This window comes from Myxine glutinosa, chromosome 8, assembly GCF_964187855.1.
Source record: "Myxine glutinosa chromosome 8, kmMyxGlut1.1, whole genome shotgun sequence".
Taxonomy (NCBI): domain Eukaryota; kingdom Metazoa; phylum Chordata; class Myxini; order Myxiniformes; family Myxinidae; genus Myxine; species Myxine glutinosa.
Genome location: NC_136268.1, coordinates 144,300,271 through 144,323,638, shown reverse-complemented (window position 1 = coordinate 144,323,638; position 23,368 = coordinate 144,300,271). Strand labels below are relative to the sequence as shown.

General features: G+C 44.9%; 2 protein-coding genes across 2 annotated transcripts in view; both read left to right on the top strand.

Annotated features, from left to right (window-relative positions):
• Positions 1 to 23,368, top strand: part of LOC137432971 (annexin A4) — a 184,060-nt gene that overhangs the window by 30,031 nt on the left and 130,661 nt on the right. The window lies entirely within an intron of this gene.
• The window catches only part of LOC144893343 (cytoplasmic dynein 2 heavy chain 1-like), a 54,056-nt gene continuing 51,952 nt past the window's right edge, over positions 21,265 to 23,368 (top strand). Inside the window, exon 1 of the mRNA XM_078783799.1 lies at positions 21,265 to 21,343. The gene's annotated coding sequence lies outside the window, so the exon portion shown is untranslated. The remainder of the gene's footprint in view (positions 21,344 to 23,368) is intronic.

Genomic DNA, 23,368 nt, shown 5'->3' with positions numbered 1-23,368 from the left:
GATGTGGAAGAGAAGGTGTACAAGAAGTTGGAGGAGGATGGTGGGAGGAAGATGATCTATTAATTGGCAGTGGGATACAAAACGTAAACTGTTCAGCCGAGCGGAGGGTATGCGCTCTACCGAGTGCTGTTCTAATTATTGTTGTCATCATTACTATCTTTTTTTTTCCAGGTTCTGGTGCTCCAAGCCATCCAGCCAGATCACCTCCTCGGTGCCATGATGGAGTTTGCCTGTAGTACATTGGGTAAGACTACATGGAAAATGCCTCAGCTTTGTCTCTGCCAAACACATTGCAAAGGATAATTCACACATTTTTTCATACTTTTGAAGACTTTATTTGAATAAATAATATGTACAAATATTATTTCATCCATTGCAGATACAGGATCCATAAGTAGTGAACAAGCGACGTCATGTTTGATTGCAATTCGTTTAATCCGAGGTTTTGTGTAACCTTGGTTACAGTGAGACCATTTAAGGTCCAATGGAATACTTGTAATCTTACTGACGCAATGAATACAATCTCGTTTAAATATCACGTACATTTATATAAATGATACCAGAGGTTACAGGAAAGCAAAGTGACAACACCTGTACAGTCTCTACCGTGGCTCTTCACGTGTTCCAACGATAACAATTTTCTGTATCAACTGATTCAATTTGTCTTTGATGTTAATCTCCCATACCTTGTGTCCAATGTTTGGCTGCTTAAAGCAATAAATAATATCGTGATCGCTATTCTTGGACAATGTGTATATACTGCGATCAGACACGGCACACGTGTCGGATTCATTTCGGCAATGAACAAATTCCAAGAGCAAGACGACCTCATCCGCATCCTTTTCAAATAACTACAAGTCATTTTAGGCACAAAAGTGTTCTCAGAATGCTTTGTTTGTATTGTAATACTAGCAAATACCACTCGTCACTTCGCTAATGGGAATACTAAGATAGGGGGGGGTGAGAAAAATAGGGGAGAGAGAGAGATAGAGAGAGATAGAGAGAGAGAGAGAGAGAGAGAGAGAGAGAGAGAGAGAGAGAGAGAGAGGAGAGGAGGAGGAGAGGAGGAGAGGAGGAGAAGAGAAGAGAAAGAGAAAGAGAAAGAGGAAGAGGAAGAGAGAAAGAGGAGGGGAGAGAGGGAGGGTGGGGGCGGGAGGACGTCAGGAATTTGTAATTTGTTCAGGGTGCCGACTATAGATCACCTACTCTTCACGACACCATCAAAACCTTAACGTCCACCAACTAATGTGGGCAGACGCGACTCCAGTTTAACCTCCATCTGAGGGACGGCCTAAACATTGCCTCCCATTGTAAATGGTGTGTAACAGTAATACATCTGGAAACAGGTTTTAGTATCTGCGAGAGCAGCACGTGTATACAAGCCACAATATCAGGTGTGGCAACTTGCAGAAAGTGCCTTCATAGTAGAGGAGTGCTTTCCATTAATGTCTTTCAGTACAGATTTTCATGCCAAATCCCACATTTGCACAGACACTGATTTATTGCTTCATTAACAGGCAGGAGGCGGGGTGGAACATCTGATTATGGGCACCCAAAGCATATTAACCTGATTCTTCACATGGACAAGTTAAATATGCCGTTTGTTGGGAATGTGGTCTCCCACACACTCGGATCCAGTGCGCATAGCAATTAGGCCAGGTTTTGGCTTGGGACGTGATGCATTTTCCTTTGAGTCGGTTGGGATACCTTTCCTTTGTAGCACAGTTAGTACAGGGACATAGCTTCACCATGTACACATATCCATTAACTCTAACACTCATTTGTTTTGTGGGATAATCAGGGATGTCGATGAATGGATCCCTCAATGAATGACCATATGTGTATTCCATGTGTAAAATAGCTGGAATTCTAACACTGAGACGAAGAAGGGGTCGATTTCTCATCGCAAATGGAAACTTTTTCACTCGTTCAGCTCGTTCTGTAGGCACATTGTCATCTTGTAAAATAGTGTCATCCATGGGTGGCCGGAAAATGGCACGGTACGTTGAAGTTTGTCTGATGCTGATGGCTCATTTTTGTCGATACAGTATGCAGTTTATGTCAGGCATATAATTCTCCGCAACCTTCTTAGCATTGAAACTATTACCTATGCATAATATTTGAGATTTAGGGGGTCCAACCATTGTTGATTGATAAAAGCAACAACATGCTGAGAGTTGAATGACCATGGAATTATTTCAAATTACGGTCACAGATCAACATAGTCACAGATCAGGCTGTAGGAAAAGGAGAAAGACTTGATCTCGGCAGCGATTATGGATACCATGATGTCTTATTGAAAGTGAGCTTACTCACCTTCTATTGAACGGGAGTGAGTTTAATTTACTTCCTGGCAGACGGTAGGCAGCCAAATGAGGACTGTTGAAGAGGGCAGACGGAAAGCAAGAGCAGCAGAGCAGCAGGTTCTCGGCTGAACAGAACATCTTTTGGAAAGGGTATCAGTCCACAATGGCCTCCTCGTTTCAAAAGCCACCATTAATTATTTATCATCTATATGTGAATCTAAGGAGATGTGATAGCTAGCTAAGATCCCTTCTGAAAAAAACAGATGGGTAGTTTATTGTCGTGCCAGGAACTGAACCCAGACTAGACCTCGTAAAAGCGATTGCACTACCTGTGAAGTTTTAAGGTTGATTTATTTTTGCTGAGGAACATGTGAAAATAATAGTTCAATTCTGAAAACTTGTGCAATGATATTTTCTACCCAGAGCAACATATGCTACCAATGCTGGTCAAAGCAGCCTGGGTAAGGCAAGGAAGGGTTGCCAACATAGTCACATGTGGTGTCGAACAGTAATGCCATTAATTTATTTGTTAAAAACATCAATCTGTTTGAGATTCATAAAGGACTGCCTGCAATTTTAGTGGTGAATGTCGTTCATGTATTTTGTGTTTAAATCGTTCAGCAAGTTTGAAAATGGCTGTGAATTGGTGAGTGGTCTTGTACATTCTCACATGCCGCCAATTTGTATCACTCAAGGAGACATTAAACTGCGTTTTTAACGGATAATATTGGAGCATCACCGGATGACTTGGTATTGCGTGAAATTGCATAACTAGATGTCAGTGTCAGAAATGGGGGTACCGCTTTATTTGATATAAAAGGTATTCTTCATCCCAACACTCCCACCCCAAATTTCAGCCTTGAACCTTCATCTGGAAATCTTACAGCAAGTGTTTTGGAACCTTAAAGGCTTGAATCATGTTCATTTTAATGAATGTCGGGAAACTATCAATGCACAGTACGACAGTGATTTATTACTCATTGAAGTGAGATGTGCATTGTGTAGACAACAACCAGGTATACTTTATCTGAGGCATGACTTTCCTGCACAATAATTATTGCCTTTATGCGGAAAATGTGACCAATATGAATCTAGCGGACAAGGGCTGGGAAGGTTTAAGTCACCCCATACACAGTCCAGACTTGTCACGTGATTTTCTTATATTTGGCCTGCTCCAAGAACATCTGCCTGTCACTGAGTTTACAAATGATTAAGGCGTTTAAAGCACATATCCTGATATGGCTGTGCTGTATACCAATTAGAAAGATTTCTACCCACATGGCATCACCTAATTGCCCCATTGATTGGGAGACAAGTGTGTGCGTGTGGCAATGGAATACCTTGAGAAGTAGCTGAAGCTGCATAAACCTCTCTTTTTCAAGTCAGGATGTGATCATTATGAACTTGTAGTGACAAACATGCCTCCATGTGTCTTCGTACAGGTTTGAAGGAACTCTTCCCAGCACATCTGAGTCTGCGGCGAATATTTGAAACAGAGACTACGACCCATGAGCCAGTGCTTCTGTTGAGTTCTCCTGGTGCTGACCCATCACACGAGCTCCGGGAGATGGCGGCGCAGGTCATGGGCTTGCAAAAATACCAAGAGGTACTTTGAGCTTGCTGAGGACATGACCAAGATCCGATGTATCTGTAGTCACTTCATATGTAGTGTTGTCACACAATCTTTTCTCTGTGCTTCTTTATTTAGGTTGCAATGGGACAAGGTCAGGCGGAATGTGCCGTGCAGGCTTTGCGAGATGCAGCAATGCAGGGTTCCTGGGTTTGCCTCAAGAACCTGCACCTGGTCTTGGCATGGCTTCCGAATCTTGAGAAGGTAGCGGAGCATATGTGGCCTCAGGCCTTTGCATTTCAACTCTGGCACAATGCTTGGAAATGTGCACGTGCAAATGCGCTGCAATGCTTTCTATGGCAAAACAAACATGCATGACATTTTTTGTTGACATTCATAAAGGACTGTCTGCAGTTGTTGAAGTAATTTATTCAACTTGCCATGCTGATGATGTCATGAGAGTACGAAGTAATTTATTCAACTTGCCATGCTGATGATGTCATGAGAGTACGCCCTTTGTAAGGCCTTTGTCAAAATGAAGATTTTGACTCGGGTCCTACCAAAGAATAATATTGTTACGTTTGTGGGGGTAAACGAAGAAATACCGTAAGAAGGTTCAGAATGTGTAGATTAGCATGCTCCGAGTGTCGTGAAGAAGAAGAAGAACCCATCTCGATGTACGTAAGTAGGCCGTCTGTCCGGGTAAGAATGTCTGCATGTCGCCATGAAGGGCGTGGCTTTGTGCTAATTAATTATAGGGCTTAAAGATTAATTCCCCAGTGTGTAATTTGCCTCCTGTGGTCTTCCCTTCAGTTTTATTACATTCGGCCAGCCAGGAAACCGAGGGCTCAGTAAAACAACTACAACAAATGGACTCATTCGCTCACAGTGCTGCCAGGGCCGACAGAAACAGCATTTGCCGATCGGCACATAAATCCCGCCTCACGACCACCGACGTCATACGAATATTCCCGAACAAAGATTAGACTCCATGACTCGTAACAAGGAGGCCATGCCCCAGCCTTCGCAATTGGTGGAGGCGCAATGGGGTGATTGAGTAGAGCTCGGTGATTGGACAGAGAGTGATGTCAGCGTGGAACTTTCGAGAGCTGGAGGAAAAGGATGTGGTCTCGCCATTTTGACTCTCTTGGTCCTGACATTCATTGGAGGCAGTCGCATTTCTCTTTTGTCCTGGCTTTCAAGAGAACGGCTGCGTTTGCTTTTTGCTCTCGTCCTGGTTCTGATCGCGGTGGTCTCTTGGTTGTTTTGCGTGGGAGGAGGATGAGCGCTCATCTGTGTGCGCCGGAGAGATCATCAAAGCCTTGTTAGCGCAGAAGGGCTGCCTGCACGGAGTACCTCATGGACGTTGGGGTGCAACGAAAGAGCGTATCCATGCCATTGTTGGAGTGGGACCCATGCGCGGCTTCAGCCGCTTTGGAACTGCCAACTCAATCGACGCCCTCACTGGAACAGTAAAGCTGAGTTCAGCCGATTATAAAAGGGATTTTCTTTTCTTTTATCATTCCCCTGTCTGTATACGAGTCTGAGTGGAGATTTCTCACATTGGGATATTCATCTTTTACCTCACTTTTCATTGTTATTTGCATTTACTTTTATTAAACCCATCATTTATTGCATTTCTTTCTCGTGCCTGTATATTCGTTTCTGTGTCTATGGGGATCGGATAACCCCTACGTGCTGGCCGTCCGATCAGATAAGGCTTCGAGCCTTTCCCACGCGTGCCAAAGACAATCCCGCAAAGTTTGAAATACGCCTCAGAGTTAAAGCTCATTTAGGCTATGCGTCAGCTCTGGGATCTTAATCCCCTGCGACATGACAATATATAAATCAATTTTATACCTTCATTTGCAACGAAAGTCTACTAATAAATTTCAGTACAATTTTGGGAATAGTTAAAACAAAAAAAAAATCCATATTCATTTATTTTCTATGCAGCCTTTGGCTGCTGGTTGTATTATTTCAGGGAGCGTGGAGGTGCTGCTAATGCAGCGCCCCCTGTAGGTTATAGCAGGAATTTGGAATATGTTCATGGTGCTGACGATAGCTCGCCAATTATTTGCAAAGGACAGCATGAGATCTTTAAGTTCCACCAACTAGTGCCAGCAGATGGGACACCAAGTTTAACGTCCATCCAAGGGACGGCACACACATTGATGGATCACCCTGTTTGTGAAACACCCAGAATCACATTTTATAGCTGGGTCGAGATTTGAACCCAGGATAGACAGCTCAGAGGCGAGTGTGCATACCTCTAGGCCATCATGCCAGCCCTAAAAAAATCCTTTACAAAATATAGAACGAGGGGATTTAGACCCATGGAAATTAAACATTTAATAGAGACCATAATGCAACTATAGGAAGATTTGACGTGTTAATTTTGTTATATAGCCGCTCGGCACTTGTGCTTGCATTCGTGACGTTTGCTTTAATTGTAAGCTGACGAGCCCAGGAGGGCGAAATTGTCGTTTACAGTTGACGAGTTATTTGATTATTTGCATCTCTTGAGTTTGTAGTTGTAATATTGGCTGAAGACACTTTTCCATTTGAGAAAGGTAGTTCACATGGTGAAAGACCATTGTATGTACAATATTATGTGGAAGGACTCTGTTATTTTGGACATTTAGATGCCCAGTTACTTATTGACTCTGTGGTCTCCATAACTGTGAAGGAAAATGTTATGCAAAATAAAACAAAACAAAATATGCTGACATTTTCTGGTGAACAAGCTTAAGGTAGTGGACAAAAAATATGGAGAGTCACTTTATATGGTGTTGGGCCACCACACTCGGCCAGTCCACCTTGTATGCGACATTGCATGGAGTCCACCAGCGTCTGGCATTCTGCAGGAGGGATGCAGCACCAATTCCTCCACACGAAAGTCAATCAACTCACACCTGTTTGATGGAGGTGGAAAAAAACTGTTTTCAGCATCATTCCAGAATATCCCATAAATGCTCTATTGGGTTCATATCTGATGACTGAGAAGGCCATGACATATGGATAACATCAGTGTCATGCTCATCAAACCATTGGGCGATCACACATGCTCTGTATATGGGGGTATTGGGGGTCTCCTCTTGTAGCCGTGCTCGCCATAATTATAAGCATGCAGGCATTTGCAGCATTTTTATACATGACCCTAAGCATGCTTGGATGTTATTTGCTTAAGACAAGGGGGCCACACCTGTGTGGAAGCTGTCCTTTATTTAACCAGGTGTTTCCATTTTTCGTCCACTACCTGTACGTTATAATGTGTCCCCCACCTCTCCTTTTTTCAATGTGTAATGCCTACGGAGGAGCTTCTACAGATGATGCTTGTTGGATAAGGCACTCGCAGATAAAGGACATGCATAGTGAAAACACTTAATGAATTATAAGCCATTTTAAAATAAGTATATTGCTGTATTTCACATTTCTCCCCCACCCAGGATACTACATTAAAATACCTTTCTTTATTCACGTGGCTAGTTAGATTTTTATAACATTATCATAACAAAAGACTGCATTCTATGCCGCTGCAGCCGAAGGCCGAGCCAAGAAAACGATGTTGTCGGGTTGTCTGGCCGTTATCGATTTTTCTTTTTTTTGTTATCACGGTAACTTGTGAACCAATGAAATAATTTCAAAGAACCATGGCAGAAGTATGGACTGCAATACAATGATCAACTGATTTAATTTTGAGTTCAAAAGGTTAAACGTCAAAGGAAATGTTCCATTTGAAAATCATTTCCAATTAGAAGCATCTGACGTTATCTCTCTCATATTTATCTCTTTTCTCTTTTGTGCTCCCTCTCTCATGTGACCTTTAATTACCTCTGCCACCTAAGGTGTGTGGAAGTTATGTTTTCACCCCTGTTTGTCTGACTGTGAGCAGGATATCTTTAAAAATTATAGGCGGATTTGGACACAACTTGGTGGACAGGTTGAAGTGACAAGACAAGTGACATGTGACATGTCACACTTGTCTTGTGTGACAAGAACTAAGTGATTTGATTTTGGTGAATATCCAGATTTTGGAATTTCTTAAGTGATTCTTCACCATTAAGAGATAGGGCCAAAAGCAATATATAATATGATATCTCAAACAGTTAAGGACATATTCAGGCGAAACCTGTTGTACGAATTGGTTAGGTTACAAGAACAAGCCAATTAGATTTCGGTTAAGGTACGGATCCAGATCCGACATATGAGTGGGCTACAAAATGTAAGCTGTTCAACCTGTCAGAGGTACACTACATGACCAAAAGTATGCGGACACCCCTTCTAATTAGTGGATTCGGCTGTTTCAGCCACACCTATTGCTGACAGGTATATATAATCAAGGACACAGCCATGCAATCTCTATAGACAAACATTGGTAGTAGAATGGGCTGAACTGAAGAGCTCAGTGACTTTCACCGTGGCACCGTCAGAGGATGCCACCTTTCCAACAAGTCAGTTCGTCAAATTTCTGCCTTGCTAGAGCTGCCCCGGTCAACTGTAAGTGCTGTTATTGTGAAGTGGAACCGTCTAGTAGCAACAACAGCTCAGCCGTGAAGTGGTAGGTCACACAAGCTCACAGAACCGGACCGCCGAGTGCTGAAGTGCGTAGCGCGTAAAAATCGTCTGTCCTCGGTTGCAACACTTACTATCGAGTTCCAAACTGCCTCTGGAAGCAACGTCAGCACAACAACTGTTCGTCAGGAGCTTCATGAAATGGGTTTCCCTGGCCGAGCAGCCGCACACAAGCTGAAGATCACCATGCTCAATGCCAAACGACGGCTGGAGTGGTATAAAGCTCGCCGCCATTGGACTCTGGAGCAGTGGAAACGCGTTCTCTGGAGTGAGGAATCGCACTTCACCATCTGGCAGTCCGACGGACAGGTCTGGGTTTGGCGGATGCCAGGAGAACGCTACCTGCCTGAATGCATAGTTCCAACTGTAAAGTTTGGTGGAGGATGAATAATGGTCTGGGGCTGTTTTTCATGGTTCGGGTTAGGCCCCTTAGTTCCACTGAAGGGAAATCCTAACACTGCAGCACACAATGACATTCTAGACGATTGTGTGCTTCCAACTTTGTGGCAACAGTTTGGGGAGGCCCTTTCCTGTTTCAGTATGGCAATGCCCCCGTGCACTAAGCGAGATCCACACAAAAATGGTTTGTCGAGATTGGTGTGGAAGAACTTGACTGGCCTTCACAGAGACCTGACCATCAATCCCATAGAACACCTTTGGGATGAATTGGAATGCCGACCGAGCCAGGCATAATCGCCCAACATCAGTGCTCGACCTCAATAATGCTCTTGTGGCTGAATGGAAGGAAATTCCCACAGCAATGTTCCAACATCTAGTGGAAAGCCTTTGCAGAAGAGTGAGGCTGTTATAGCAACAAAGGGGTTTACCAACTCAATATTAATGCCCATGATTTTGGAATGAGATGTTCGATGTTCGGGTGTCCACACACTTTTGGTCATGTAGTGTATGTGCTCCACCGAGTGCTATTCTTTCTGGTTATTTTTGTGCTTCTGTTGAATCGGGTACATGTCATGTGCCTGGTGTGGTTGAATGATCTTTACAGGAGCTGAATGATCTTTCTCCCAATGATGGTTTCCGCCTGTGGCTCACAGCTGAGCCTCATCCGAATCTACCCCCAAACCTACTGCAGGCCAGCCTGAAGCTGTCTTATGAGGTCCTGATTTCTGCACCAGTACAACATGACAATGCACTGTAATGCAGCAAAATGTACAGTACAATACAACATTTTACAGCATTACAATAAATATGTACAACGTATACCGTAAGTGTAAAAAAATAAAAAAGGTAAAGTATAGCATTTAACTTCAGAGTCGCTATCAGTTTTTGAGTATCTGTTGTTGAACTAAAACGATCCCACAAATCATCCCAGTTTGTGCTTTCTGTCATCTAAGATAAACATTTGCATTTCTCAGGGTAATGAATCTGTGAGCAGGACCTAACATGGAGGAGCAGGGTCATAGCAGGGATATCTCATTGATTGGTAGATGCAGTGTGGACTTCTTCTGCACAGAACAGCAGCATTCAGGCTACTACAACTCAAGCTGTACCAATGCATATGTCTGACAGGCTCCTCCAGGGCTGAAGCAGAACCTTCTGCGTTCATACGAGCACTGGGAAGAGACTGGAGCTTTGGGACAGGACAGTGGCTTGCTCGCACGAGCACATGCTATTTTCGCCCTTGCCTGGTTCCATGGGGTCTGCCAGGAACGCTGCAACTACATCCCGCAGGTCACTCGCTCTCTTACCATGCCCTGCTTACTTTTCTACAGCATTTTATACCTAGCTGGATAATGTGCTCACCTGAAGCAGCTGCTTTGGAGTGATTGTTGAGGGATTTTGTGTTACTATGTTTCAGCATGATATCTGCACAGTCCTTTCCAGGTAATTCAAGAAGATAACAGGAAAGTTTCACAGCTTAGCCTAATGTCAGCAAGCTCTAACACCACCACAAAGATGTTCATTTGGGCTGAATTACATTGCAGAATTTATTGTGCTGCCGTCTCTTCAAATTGGCTCAAATACAGGTTGTAGAAGTTGGAGCCAATCACGCTTCATACTTGAAGCAGACCACAAACACTGTGTGTTACTTGGCAGCCCATAAGCAGCAAACATTTCTGCAGCATCACTTAAAGGTCAATGAAAATAGTCCCTAACCGGCGAAACCCACACTGTATATTCCACTCAATAGTATCATTAAATATTTAAATTATCCACGTAGTGCATTAATTTTGGAGGAACAAAAAAAGAAAGTGAAAGAAAGTGGACAAACAATCTCCTGTAAGAAAGCAGAAGCACAGGGCCTGCTGCTCTGTCATTGCAGACAGGTTGGTGGCCTTTGTTGTCTCCCACTTCTCCTTGGGTCTTGCTCCCTTCCCTCTTCTATTTCCTCCTCCTGTCCCTTCCCAGTTCTTTCAGGTTAAATTTGTTCTTTCAACAACCTCCCTCTCCTTTGTTACTCTCTTCTTCTGATTGTGGAACCTTTATTTCAATTCCGCTCTTCCCTCCAGGGCTTCAAGTTGGAAGTGCACCACCATCTCAAGTCGTCTTCCATTATTCCTACCCATTTATTTTCATCCTTTCACCCTCCCCTAGCTCTCCCACTGCCTCACTGTTGCTGTTGAAACACAAACTCTGAAGTAAAAAAGGCAAATCGTGGATATTCAACAAGAAATTGTATTATAACGATGAACATTATAACCGCGATGAAGCTATCTCTGAGGGCCTTTCACTCACTCACCGCAGGCAGGTAGGTGGTCTTTCTGTCTTCTACCGACTCCTCTCCGGCCTTGCACCCCCAGCTCTCTCTGTGCTCTGTCCCCCAAATATTCCTACAGGTCGCACAAGATCTGCCAGCAACCCTCTGATGGTTAAACTGCCGAAATCTCGGCTCTCCGCTCACCTTCACTCTTTCATTCCTCTTTTCTCCCGCCTCTGGAACAAACTCCCTCACTCCCTTCAATCCCACTCCTCCCTCCAGGTCTTTAAAACAGCTGTTCACCACCATCTCTTATCTTCCCCCATCCAAAACCTTGATCTTTTCTACCCCCGCTAATTCACCCCAGATCCACCTTGTTTGAAATTCCAACTTCTTTCCTGGAAGTCCTGGCAGTGTCCATATGTTTTATACCTCTCCCACCGCCCCCTTCCCACGCCCCCCCCCCCCCCCAAAGCCCTCGCCCTCTCTCAGATCTCTCGATGTCTCCATGTCTCTCGGTCCCTGCTCTCAAATGTTGTGTTTGTGTCCTTCCCCCTCTCTCCCCATCTTGTCTACCGCTCCCTATGTTATATGTTTTATGTGTCGGTTTGTCTTTCTGTGTGATTAATGTTCGCTCTTTCACGAGCCTCGACCTTGTATACAAAAAAAAAAAAAAAAAAAAAAAAAAAAAAACATGAAGAAAAATACATAAAATGTCATAGCCCCCGCCGTGGTTTTAGTAATTTTGCTGTATGGAGTTAAAGGCCGTCAGTCGGCCATCTTTGGTTGGATGACAAAACAAAATCTTCTGCATATGTATAGTCATATATTGTCTTTGTGTCGAGTTTGAAGAAAATCGGTCCATGCATATTGGAGAAATGGATGGGTTTAGGAGTTGCCGAAGGCGAGAAGAAGAGGCCATTTCGTTGGGTACAAAGCTTGTTTATTGTACAGAAATCTCCAGCAACTGCTCGCGAACGGAAGTCGTAACGGCTTATATAAAACCAAAAACCCTCTTCGGAGGGCGTGGCTCCAACAGCCGCGCGTGCGTCACGACCACACAACCAAAAGCCCGTGCACGTGAATTAGACCAAACATATGGTATTGGTAACCGTCACATGCGGATAAGTTAACCGCGACATGTGAATAAGGTAACCGCTACATGCGCCCCCCCCCCAGAAGGCACTCCACGGGCGTGTACGTAGTTCGCAGGCGTGCTCGGCAGTGCCGAGAAGACTCGAGCAGTGCCCGGCCTCGGTACGCGCGAAAAAACGCAGCCGTGGGGTTGAGCCGACCGAGGGGCTGGTCAAGTCCTCGGGGGAGGCTGCCGAGGTTCCTCGCGGGCCTCCCGAGGATGTAGAGTAGGAGTCGTAGTTGCGCAAGTGGCAAGCAGCGGTAGCAGTTGTAGTTGCAGCAGTAGGAGTTGCGGGAGTGGCGAGCAGCAGTGCGCGCGAAGGTAACGAGGCTCCAGCGCACGCGAAGGTAACGAGGCTCCAGTGCACGCGAAGGTAACGAGGCTCCAGCGCGCACGAAGGCAACGAGGCTCCAGTGCGCGCGAAGGTAACGAGGCTCCAGTGTGCGCGAAGGTAACGAGGCTCCAGTGCGCGCAAACGTAACGGGGCTCCAGTGCGCGCGAAGGTAACGAGGCTCCAGTGCGTGCAAAGGTAACGAGGCTCCAGTGTGCGCGAAGGTAACGAGGCTCCAGTGTGCGCGAAGGTAACGAGGCTCCAGTGCCCGCGAACGTAACGAGGCTCCAGTGCGCACGAAGGTAATGAGGCTCCAGTGCGCGCGAAGGTAACGAGGCTCCAGTGCGCGCGAAGGTGACGAAGTAGCCGTGCCGCCCACGTCAGTGCGTGCGCAAGAGATGAGCAGCAGAGCGCGCGAAGGCGACGAAGTAGCCGTGCCGCCAACGCCTCGTAACGGCGTTCCTTCGGAGGGTCCCGGAGCAGGCTCGCCCCTCTAGTCGTAGAGGAGGAACCGAGCGCGGTGCGCGAACCACATGGCCGCTCGTCGTTGCTAAAACTCCGGCAGTTCGAGTTTAGGTCTTGTGGAAGAAATTGCGGGCGAAATACTGCCGTGTTCATTTGCAGCCCCCGAATACGTTCGGGGGCGGCCGAGGTCACCAGTTTAGGAGTTGCCGAAGGCGAGAAGAAGAGGCCATTTCGTTGGGTACAAAGCTTGTTTATTGTACAGAAATCTCCAGCAACTGCTCGCGAACGGAAGTCTTAACAGCTTATATAAAACCAAAAACCCTCTTCGGAGGGCGTGGCTCCAACAGCCGCGCGTGCGTCACGACCACACAACCAAAAGCCCGTGCACGTGAATTAGACCAAACATATGGTATTGGTAACCATCACATGCGGATAAGTTAACCGCGACATGTGAATAAGGTAACCGCTACAGGGGACACGTTTAAGTAACACAATGGCCGCCAGATGGCCATCTTTGATCTGATCCCCCAAAAAATGAAGTGCACATGCAACACATCATTCATTATTTGTGTGCCAAATTTGAACAAGATCGGTAAATGCCTGGCCGAGAAATGGTTATGGACGTGGTCAATATCGGGGTTTTTTTTACAACTAAAATGGCTGCCAGTCTACCAATCGGCCATCTTTGATCAGATCGCAAAATATAGAGAGGCACACATGTATGCCATCATTTACTGTGCTTGTGCCAAGTTTGAACAAAATCGAACCATGCATGTCCGAGAAATTGTTGGAGATACGTTTAAGTAACAAAATGGCCACTAGTCAGCCATCTTGGATCGGATCTCGTAAAACAAAATGCCATGCATATGTATATCGTCATGTGTTGACTTTTTGCCAAATATGAACAAAATTGGTCCGTACATCTCCGAGATATGGTTGCAGACGGATGGACGTACGAGACCAAATCCATAAGCCCCCGTTTCGGACTAAGTGCAACGGGGGTTAATAATGTATTTGCAAGAAGAAGAGCAATTAAAAACAAATTGGCAAAACTACACCAATCAATCTATTGTAAACAATAAATTGTTCAATCAAGGAGAGAAAGTAGAACTAAGGGTAACTAGAACTGCCGCTCGTAACTGTGAGCAGTTCTTCCGGGTACTGAACCAATGACGATTGGTTCCAATGACGATGCCATCCCATGCCACCCATTCCAATGACAATGCCGTCCTATGCCGACGCCATCCCAAGCCGCCCATTCCAATGACAATGCCGTCCTATGCTGACGCCATCCCAAGCCGCCCATTCCAATGACAATGCCGTCCTATGCCAACGCCATCCCAAGCCGCCCATTCCAATGACGATGCCGTCCTATGCCGACGCCATCCCAAGCCGTCCATTCCAATGACAATGCCATCCTATGCCGACGCCAACCCATGCCACCCATTCCAATGACAATGCCATCCTATGCCGACGCCATCCCAAGCCGAACATTCCAATGACGATGCCGTCCTATGCCGACGCCATCCCAAGCCGCCCATTCCAATGACAATGCCGTCCTATGCCGACGCCATCCCAAGCCACCCATTCCAATGACAATGCCGTCCGATGCCGACGCCATCCCAAGCCGCCCATTCCAATGACAATGCCGTCCTATGCCGACGCCATCCGAAGCCGCCCATTCCAATGATGATGCCGTCCTATGCCGACGCCATCCCAAGCCGCCCATTCCAATGACGATGCCGTCCTATGCCGATGCGATCCCAAGCCGCCCATTCCAATGACGATGCCGTCCTATGCCGACGCCATCCCAAGCCGCCCATTCCAATGACGATGCCGTCCTATGCCGACGCCATACCAAACCGCCCATTCCAATGACAGTGCCGTCCTATGCCGACGCCATCCCATGCCACCCATTCCAATGACAATGCCGTCCTATGCCGATGCCATCCCAAGCCACCCATTCAAATGACAATGCCGTACTATGCCGACGCCATCCCAAGCCGCCCATTCCAATGACAATGCCGTACTATGCTGACGCCATCCCAAACCACCCATTCCAATGACGATGCCGTCCGATGCCGACGCCATCCCAAGCCGCCCATTCCAATGACAATGCCGTCCTATGCCGACGTCATCCCAAGCCGAACATTCCAATGACAATGCCGTCCTATGCCGACGCCATCCCAAGCCGCCCATTCCAATGACGGTGCCGTCCTATGCTGATGCCATCCCAAGCCGCCCATTCCAATGACGATGCCGTCCTATGCCGACGCCATCCCAAGCCGCCCATTCTAATGACAATGCCGTCCTATGCAGACGCCATCCCAAGCCGCCCATTACAATGACAATGCCGTCCTATGCCAATGCCATCCCAAGCCACCATTCTAATGACAATACCGTCCTACGCCGATGCCATCCCATGCCGCCCGTTTCAATGACAATGCCATTCTATTACATCATTTTTAATCGACCTCTATTTCTCATGGCTCGTCATTCCCAAGGACTGCCACTTATAACTGCAATCAGTGATTTATATGTGTGTGCTTACAAAACTGCGAGCCTCGAGGAATAATGTTGTATGAGTATGACGTTCACACGGATTGGCAGCCATATTTGATCAAAGGAAAACATTTAAATATATTTTTCTCTGGAACAACTTCACTGATTAATGTGAAACTTCAAATATATCATCATATACCCATGTGGAAAAAGTTGTGATAACAATGACATCATAGGTCACATGGTTTGGCAGTCATATTGGATTGTAGGAAAACCTTTTAAAATCCTTTTCTCTGAAACCACTTAACTGATAATATTTTAGTTGTCAAACTTTTATCGCCATGGTTACTTGATGATTATACTTAGTTTCATATTGATTGGTTCAGCGGTTTGAGGTTGTTGGTTTTTCTGTTTCTTTTTTTTTTGTTCCAGAGAAAAACTAAGCAATAATTTCTCAAAAGATTATCTTTATTGATAAATTGCAAAACTATTTTTTGCTTTTTCGAGATTGATAGAGATAATCAACTTATAGGTAGAGGTGGCTTTTTGACTTCCGAGTCAGCAATCCCAGTTTGAAATTGGCTTGTGTGACATGGTACTTGCTGAGCGTTCCACACGAGTAAGAACCATTTGTATATGCAATCCATCTCTATGCATCTGAAGTTATCCTCGGTAACTCGTATATTTCAGTAAATAGTTCGTATGATTTTTAGGAGTTTAGGGATCACATTACAAAACCAAATGAGCCAACAACCAAAGGTAGTGTGGCTGTGATTCACAGTTAGAGTCTTAACTCGGCACAGCTTGTGATTTGTCCATCTTGTGTTTGGTAACACACAAATCCAAAACCAATTGAGGGTTGAGTTTTCAGTTTTCCATTACTACTGTTAACGGGGCAACTCGAACTGGTGGAAGGACTCTTGCTGACGGCAAAAACTCGTGTAGAACCAAATCTCTTCCGATGCTACTCCCCACATCCTGATGATACGGACACTATGACGAGCATGGACTATTCTTCAATGCCATTCTAACAGCAACTGATGGTTCACATTTTGTTTTATATACAAAGATGGTAAAAATTTTGAATCGCCTATTCTTCCCCATGCCAGGGGAAATCCATGTTCTTCTCCATAAACAGCCCATTCCACCCTCCCTTCATTGTACTCTTATCTCTTCCCAACCACATTACCCTCTATCAACACATGCCACAATTCTTCGTCCTTATTCTCCATCTTCCCCACATCCATTTTAAGCGGTGAACCCTCAGTGTGTGTCTACCCTCAGGAGAGCCAGGAAACAATATCTCTCCACTCTCAAGACAACTCTCAAACCTGTCTACCTCTTCCAAATCATGGTGGCGTCTGGTCAAATCTGTTTCTGGTGTTTGTTCCCCCTCCACCCCCTCCCTTACCTCAAACGGCTACACCGCTGACTCCGCACGTGAAAAATCTGAATGCCTCAACTCTGTGTTTGCCGAAAAAAATTGTGTCCTAAACCCGTCTCTCTCTGTACCCACCGTACCTAGTCGTACCCAGCTGTTCCTGGACTCTGTGTCCTTCTCTCCTGACAAGGTGGAGAAGTTTCTGTCAACCCTCGACTCTGATTCTGCAACTGGACCAGACGGCATCAGCCCATGGGTCCTAAAATCCTGCTCTGCCACTCTTTCACACCCTCTCTCTGTTCTCTTCACCCTCTCTTTTGCTCAAGGTCATCTGCCATCAGCTTGGAAAAAGCTGCAAAAATAGATCCTTGTAACTACAGACCAATCAGCCTGCTCCCAATTATCAGCAAAGTCATGGAATCCATCATCACTTCTGACATCAAATCCTTCCTCTTCTCCAATGGCTTGATCTCTGATCATCAATTTGGTTTCAGACCTGGTCACTCTACTCTGGACATGCTGCTTCTGCTGTCTCAACAATGGATGGAGGTCCTCAATGCCAAACAGGAAATCAGAGCTGTCTCCTGTAGAAGTACAAAAACTTCTAGGTAAGCGAGTTATTGCAAGTATTCCAAATGAAACCTGTCCCTTGTCCTCTTAATTGATAAAATGCATTATAATGACAACAAACTCCGATGTATTTCAGTTATTTGATGAATCCTAACAATACTATGCTATAGTTTATAAGAATCTTGTAGGAAAAGGATTAATTATATTATTAAGGATGCGTGTATATATATGTATTACATTTAAAGGAATTTAAGAGTATAACTCATACTCTGGTTGACTCAAGAGTGCCTTTGTGATGGAAAGACATACATTCATTTGCAGTTCTGTGTAAATACTAATTGGGGATAAGGTTTGTGAAAGCTTTGTTGTACAAAGACAATTGTCTTCTGGTTCAAGTGACCCACTGAGCAGATCACGGTTTAATCAGGGATCCCTCATCCCCCGATCTATCCCCTCCCCACTCTCTAATCCCTGATCAGAATCCCTCGTCCCCCGATCTCCTCCCTATTACCCCCGCCCACTGCGAAGACCCAATCAAATCTTCTCCTATTGTTCTCAATTACTATAAAATCAAGTAAATGCAACTGAATGAAGAAGAATACTAGTGTTGACCCGGGGTCCTTGTGCTGTGTGAGTTGGTTATACCATGTATTTCTGTTGTAACAGAATGAGTATTTGTCCCAGTGTTATTAAATTTTACAAGTATTCAATGAGTGAACATGACTTGGTTTATGTACACAAATTGTTCCACGACACTCCCTTGACATTTCATGTGCCTTCGATACGGTCTGGCACCCCGCTCTGCTCACCAAACTCTCCTCCTATGGTATCCATGGAAATCTCCATGCATTGCTTGCGGACTTCCTCTCTGGTCGTAGTCCTCCTTCATTCCTCTTTTCTCCCGCCTCTGGAACAAACGCCCTCACTCTCTTCAATCCCAATCCTCCCTCCAGGTCTTTAAAACAGCTGTTCACCACCATCTCTTATCTTCCCCCATCCAAAACCTTGATCTTTTCTACCCCCGCTAATTTCACCCCAAATCCACTTTTTTGAAATACAAACTTCTTTCCTGGAAGTCCTTGGTGTCCTTGTGTTTTATACTTCTCCCACCCCCCCCCCCCCCTCCTCCCCACGCCTCCTCCCCCCAAGCCCTCTCCCTCCCACACATCTCCCGACGTCCCTGCTCTCAAATGTTGTGTTTGTGTGCTTCCCCTTCTCTCCCCATCTTGTCTGCCTCTCCCTCTTTTTATATATTTTGTTTGTCTGTTTGATTTGTTTGTGTGATAAATGTTAGCTCTTGCTCGATTCTGTATATAATAAAAAGAAAAAAAAAGATCAACGTGTGGCCCTGAATGGATTTCTCTCATCTCCTCTTCCTGTTCAGGCTGGAGTTCCCCAAGGCAGTGTTCTGGGCCCTGTGCTTTTTCTGGTCTTCATCAATGATCTTTCCAACTCTCTGGAAAATCCTCTATCTCTTTGCTCATGACACCACTCTCTGCCACTCCATACCTCATCCCTCAGATCGGCAGTCTGCTGCCTCCTCACTCTCTGCAGACCTGGACAAAATCAGACTGGTCAAACAAGTGGAACACGTCTTTCAATCCTGACAAATCTCCCACTCTCACCATGTCTCTCCGAAAAGACTGACTGGACAACCCTCCCATCTACTTTCTCAACAATCCTCTCCAAGAAGTTCTGCAACTCAAGCTTTTGGGTCTCACTATCTGCCATATTTCCTGGGAAATCCACATTTCCAAGCGGGCCTCCAAAGCCAGTCGCCGACTGCGCATCCTCCGTCATGTGAAGTCCTTCCTTAGCACACCTGAGCTCCTTACCACATACAAGGCTTATATCTGCAGCTCAATGGAATACTGCTCTCGCCTCTGGGCAGGTGCTCCTGTCTCCCACCTAGGTCGGATTCACGCTGTTGAAACCAAAGCTTTCAGAATCATTGGAATCTCCCGCGATGAAGCTCACTCTGAGGGCCTTTCACTCACTCACCGCAGGCAGGTTGGTGGTCTTTCTGTCTTCTACCGACTCCTCTCCGGCCTAGCTCCCCCAGCTCTGTCTGTGCTATGTCCCCCAAATATTCCTACAGGTCGCACAAGATCTGCCAGCAACCCTCTACTGGTGAAACTGCAAAAATCAAGACTCTCTACTCACCTTCACTCTTTCATTCCCCTTTTCTCCCGCCTCTGGAACAAACTCCCTCACTCTCTTCAATCCCACTCCACCCTCCAGGTTTTAAAACAGCTGTTCATCACCATCTCTTATCTTCCCCCATCCAAAACCTTGATCCTTTCTACCCCCGTTAATTCTCCCCATATCCACTTTTTTGAAATACAAACTTCTTTCCTGGAAGTCCTAGCAGTGTCCATGTGTTTTATACCTCTCCCACCCCTTCCCCCACTCCCCTTCCCATGCCTCCTCACCCCAAGCCCTCTCCCTCCCACAGATCTCCCAATGTCCCTGCTCTCAAATGTTGTACTTGTGTGCTTCCCTCTCTCTCTCCCCTATCTTGTCTCCCGCTCCCTTTATTGTGTGTTTTATGTGTCCATTTATGTTTTTTTGTGATTATTGTTCGCTCTTACACGAGCCTCGATCTTGCAGACAAAATAAACCAAAAAAAAGCCCCCCTCTTCAACATTTGGCTATGTCCGTCCGTAAATAATGAAGAAGAAGAAACCTTATAGCCCCCAATGCTTGATTCTAAAAGCTTCTGAAGGGTTATTCTCGTGGATAGTTCTAAAGGGTTGTAAAGGGTTTTAAAGGGTAATTCTATAGAGTTCTAAAGAATAATTCTCATGAGTTTCGTTCATTTCTAGGCTTTGCCTATTTCATATTAAAAATGCCAATCTGAACCGCTTACTTCGGACACGGGAGCAATTATTTTTTAATCTTTTTAAACGCCAACTCTTGGGGTGTATTTAATAAACAGTCCTGTCCCCCACCTCACCCCTCATCTTACTATAATTCACCAAATGTCCGTCCGTCTGTCCGTTCGAAGGTACTGCAAAAACGGCTGAACCGATCGCAACGATATTTTGGGTGGGTAATCCTAGGACCCCTTGGAGTAAAATAGGTTGTATTGTTTGTTCCAAGTTTTCCAATTTTCCAGTATTTCCAAGCATGAATGAATGAATGAATGAATGTTTTATTTTCCAAACATGATGGATTAATATTTACCGATATGAACAGTGATGTGGCTTTTGTTGAAATTCTACGTACCAGGAGAGAGAAGATCGACTCCTGAGTACTGACGAACTCTTCCTATAAAAACGTGTGGCTCCGAAATAACACGGCAGCGTGTGCAAAGCGACTGAGAAACACGTGTAGCGGCCGCTTCCATTTTGCAGAAGTCAATCTTTTTTCAAAATGGGCGCCATGTACTGTTTAGATTTTGATGATTTGCGTGTGATATGATTTAACGGATGTTTATATAAATCGTTTAAAATAAAAAAGCCTTCAATTTCCGATATTTTGCCTTTTCATTTGGGCTTCCCAATTGAAGCCCCGCCCGCAGGGTCATATAATTTATAATTAAATTGTATAATTGATATGACCGCAAGGTCATATAATTTATCTGAGGTATATTTATTACATGCACAATTGTCATCCAAATATTATTCATTATAAACATAATGCTTTTTGTTATTATCTTTTATTTGCCCTTTTATAAACACAAGTTGTTTTTGTGGGCATGAAAAATAATGTACTCAGGCCGTTGCAATTATGAAATATCACTTTAATACATGAATGAAACTTCTCTTATTCAGGGGTGGACAAAGTTTTACGAATTCTCTCGGTCTGACCTTCGAGCTGCTTTCGACATAATAAACAACCACTGCAAAGGTAACAGTAAAAGGAATGTTTTGAATTTTTTCGAAAGCTTTTGTCGTGGAATTGCACTCAACTCATTTCTGCATTTTTCTGTGTTCATCCCATTTAGTCTGAGGGCCCACATGCTTTTCATTAGACACTTGCGTACAAATAGTTTTACCTATCCAGCGTATAAATGGTGATGGTCTAATACTCTAATGCAAGAGTGTGGATTCTTGCGTGCCCCGATGTATACTCGAGGGGTCCGGGCGTAAAATCGGTCTTAATTAGAGTTTCGTGCACAAGGATATAGTTCGCACCACATGATAGACCTCGGCATCCTGTTCAAAAATACGTATCATAAAGAACATGTTACTGCAGACCGAAGGGATTCAAGACCGGCCCGAAATTAGCATCAATTAGTGTTCTAATTAAACCTTTGAGCCCAAGCATGAAATTAATGGCAAAATATCCTCCGATCTCATATCAGTCAGAATCGACCATTTAAGATCGATTTTACTTCGACCGAAAGTGATCAAGAAGCTTTTTTTTTGCTAATAGCGACCCAATTAAGCATTTTCAATATTTTAGCCAAACTATAAATCCTTGAGCAAAAGATAGGTTTGAACTTTCAACGCGAATGTGTGTTCACCACGGTCTATTTTTAAGGATAAAACAAACTCGAAAAACATTTTCCATAAAAGAGTAATTATGTCTCTTGCATTGGAAATCTAGACGGTGGTGAAGGTGGGCGGAGGCATTATATTTTCGGGTTGTCCGTCCATACAAGACAAGCCTCGTTTTTCTCAGCAACCATATGTCCAATTGAGGCGAAACTTTCAGGGTAGGAGTGACACCCATGCAGACTTTTTATGATAAATGTGACGTCATTTGTTACGTGGTATGGCAGCCATCTTGGATTAAACGCAAATAATTAAAAAAATATTTCTCGGAAACCACTGAATGGAAAAATTTGAAACTTGGCACATTATCAAGTGCTCCCAATGGAGCACAAAAGCACGATAATGATGACATCATAGGTGAAGTGGTATACAACAACACACACAACATGCATTTTAAGGCCATTTTCCCTGCTAGAGCGGGGGTTAGCCTTGCGGTCCCCATGACAATCTTCTCCATTTTGCCCTATTTTCTGCATCTCTCCTTGTTAACCCCCTTGCCCGCATTTCTTCTTCCACCATCTTTAGCCAAGTCTTTCTCGGTCTTCCCCGTCCTCTACTTCCTTCTACATTAATTTCCATCACTCTTCTCAACCAGTCACTTTCATCCTTCCTCAACACATGACCAAACCATCTCAACCTGTTCCTCTTCACAGCATCAATCACAGGCGCAATATTCCCATCATCTTTCGCAATTCATCATTTGTCTTCCTCTCTCTCAACGATACTCTGCACATCCATCGAACCATTCACATTTCCACCCTTTCCAGCCTTCATTGCTGCTCTACGTTCATTACCCATGTCTCGCTCCCATAAATCATAACACTTCTCACACATGCAGCATACACCTTTCCCTTCAGCTTCAGCGACACTCCCCTCCTCATCAGCACGCCACTCAGTTCCCGAAACTTCTTCCATGCACATCTCACTCGAGCAACCGTTGCCGAGTCTGATCCACCTTCTCCATTCAGCATGTCTCCGAGGTAGCAAAATGTTTTCACACCTTCCAGCTTCACGCCGTCTCCAAGATCCAACTCAACATTTCCTCCATCTGCAGCTCCCTCTGTGCACACCTTACATTTGAATGTAGCTGCCACACTGGTAATGACCCTCTCAGACCACTACATTTTTGATGAACCCACTCAGCGCACATTGTACATTGAATGGAGTTCACTCCGACACACTTCCTGCACACAGCACACGGCCACTTCCCAGTTCTTTCCACCTCACCACATGCTTTACCACTTGCCATCACCTTCGTCTTTCCGATATTCACCTTCAGACCTTTTGTCTCCATACATTCCTTCCACTTGTTCATCTTTTCCTTCAGTCCATCCATACTTTCCGCAATCAACACCAGATCATCTGCATACAACAA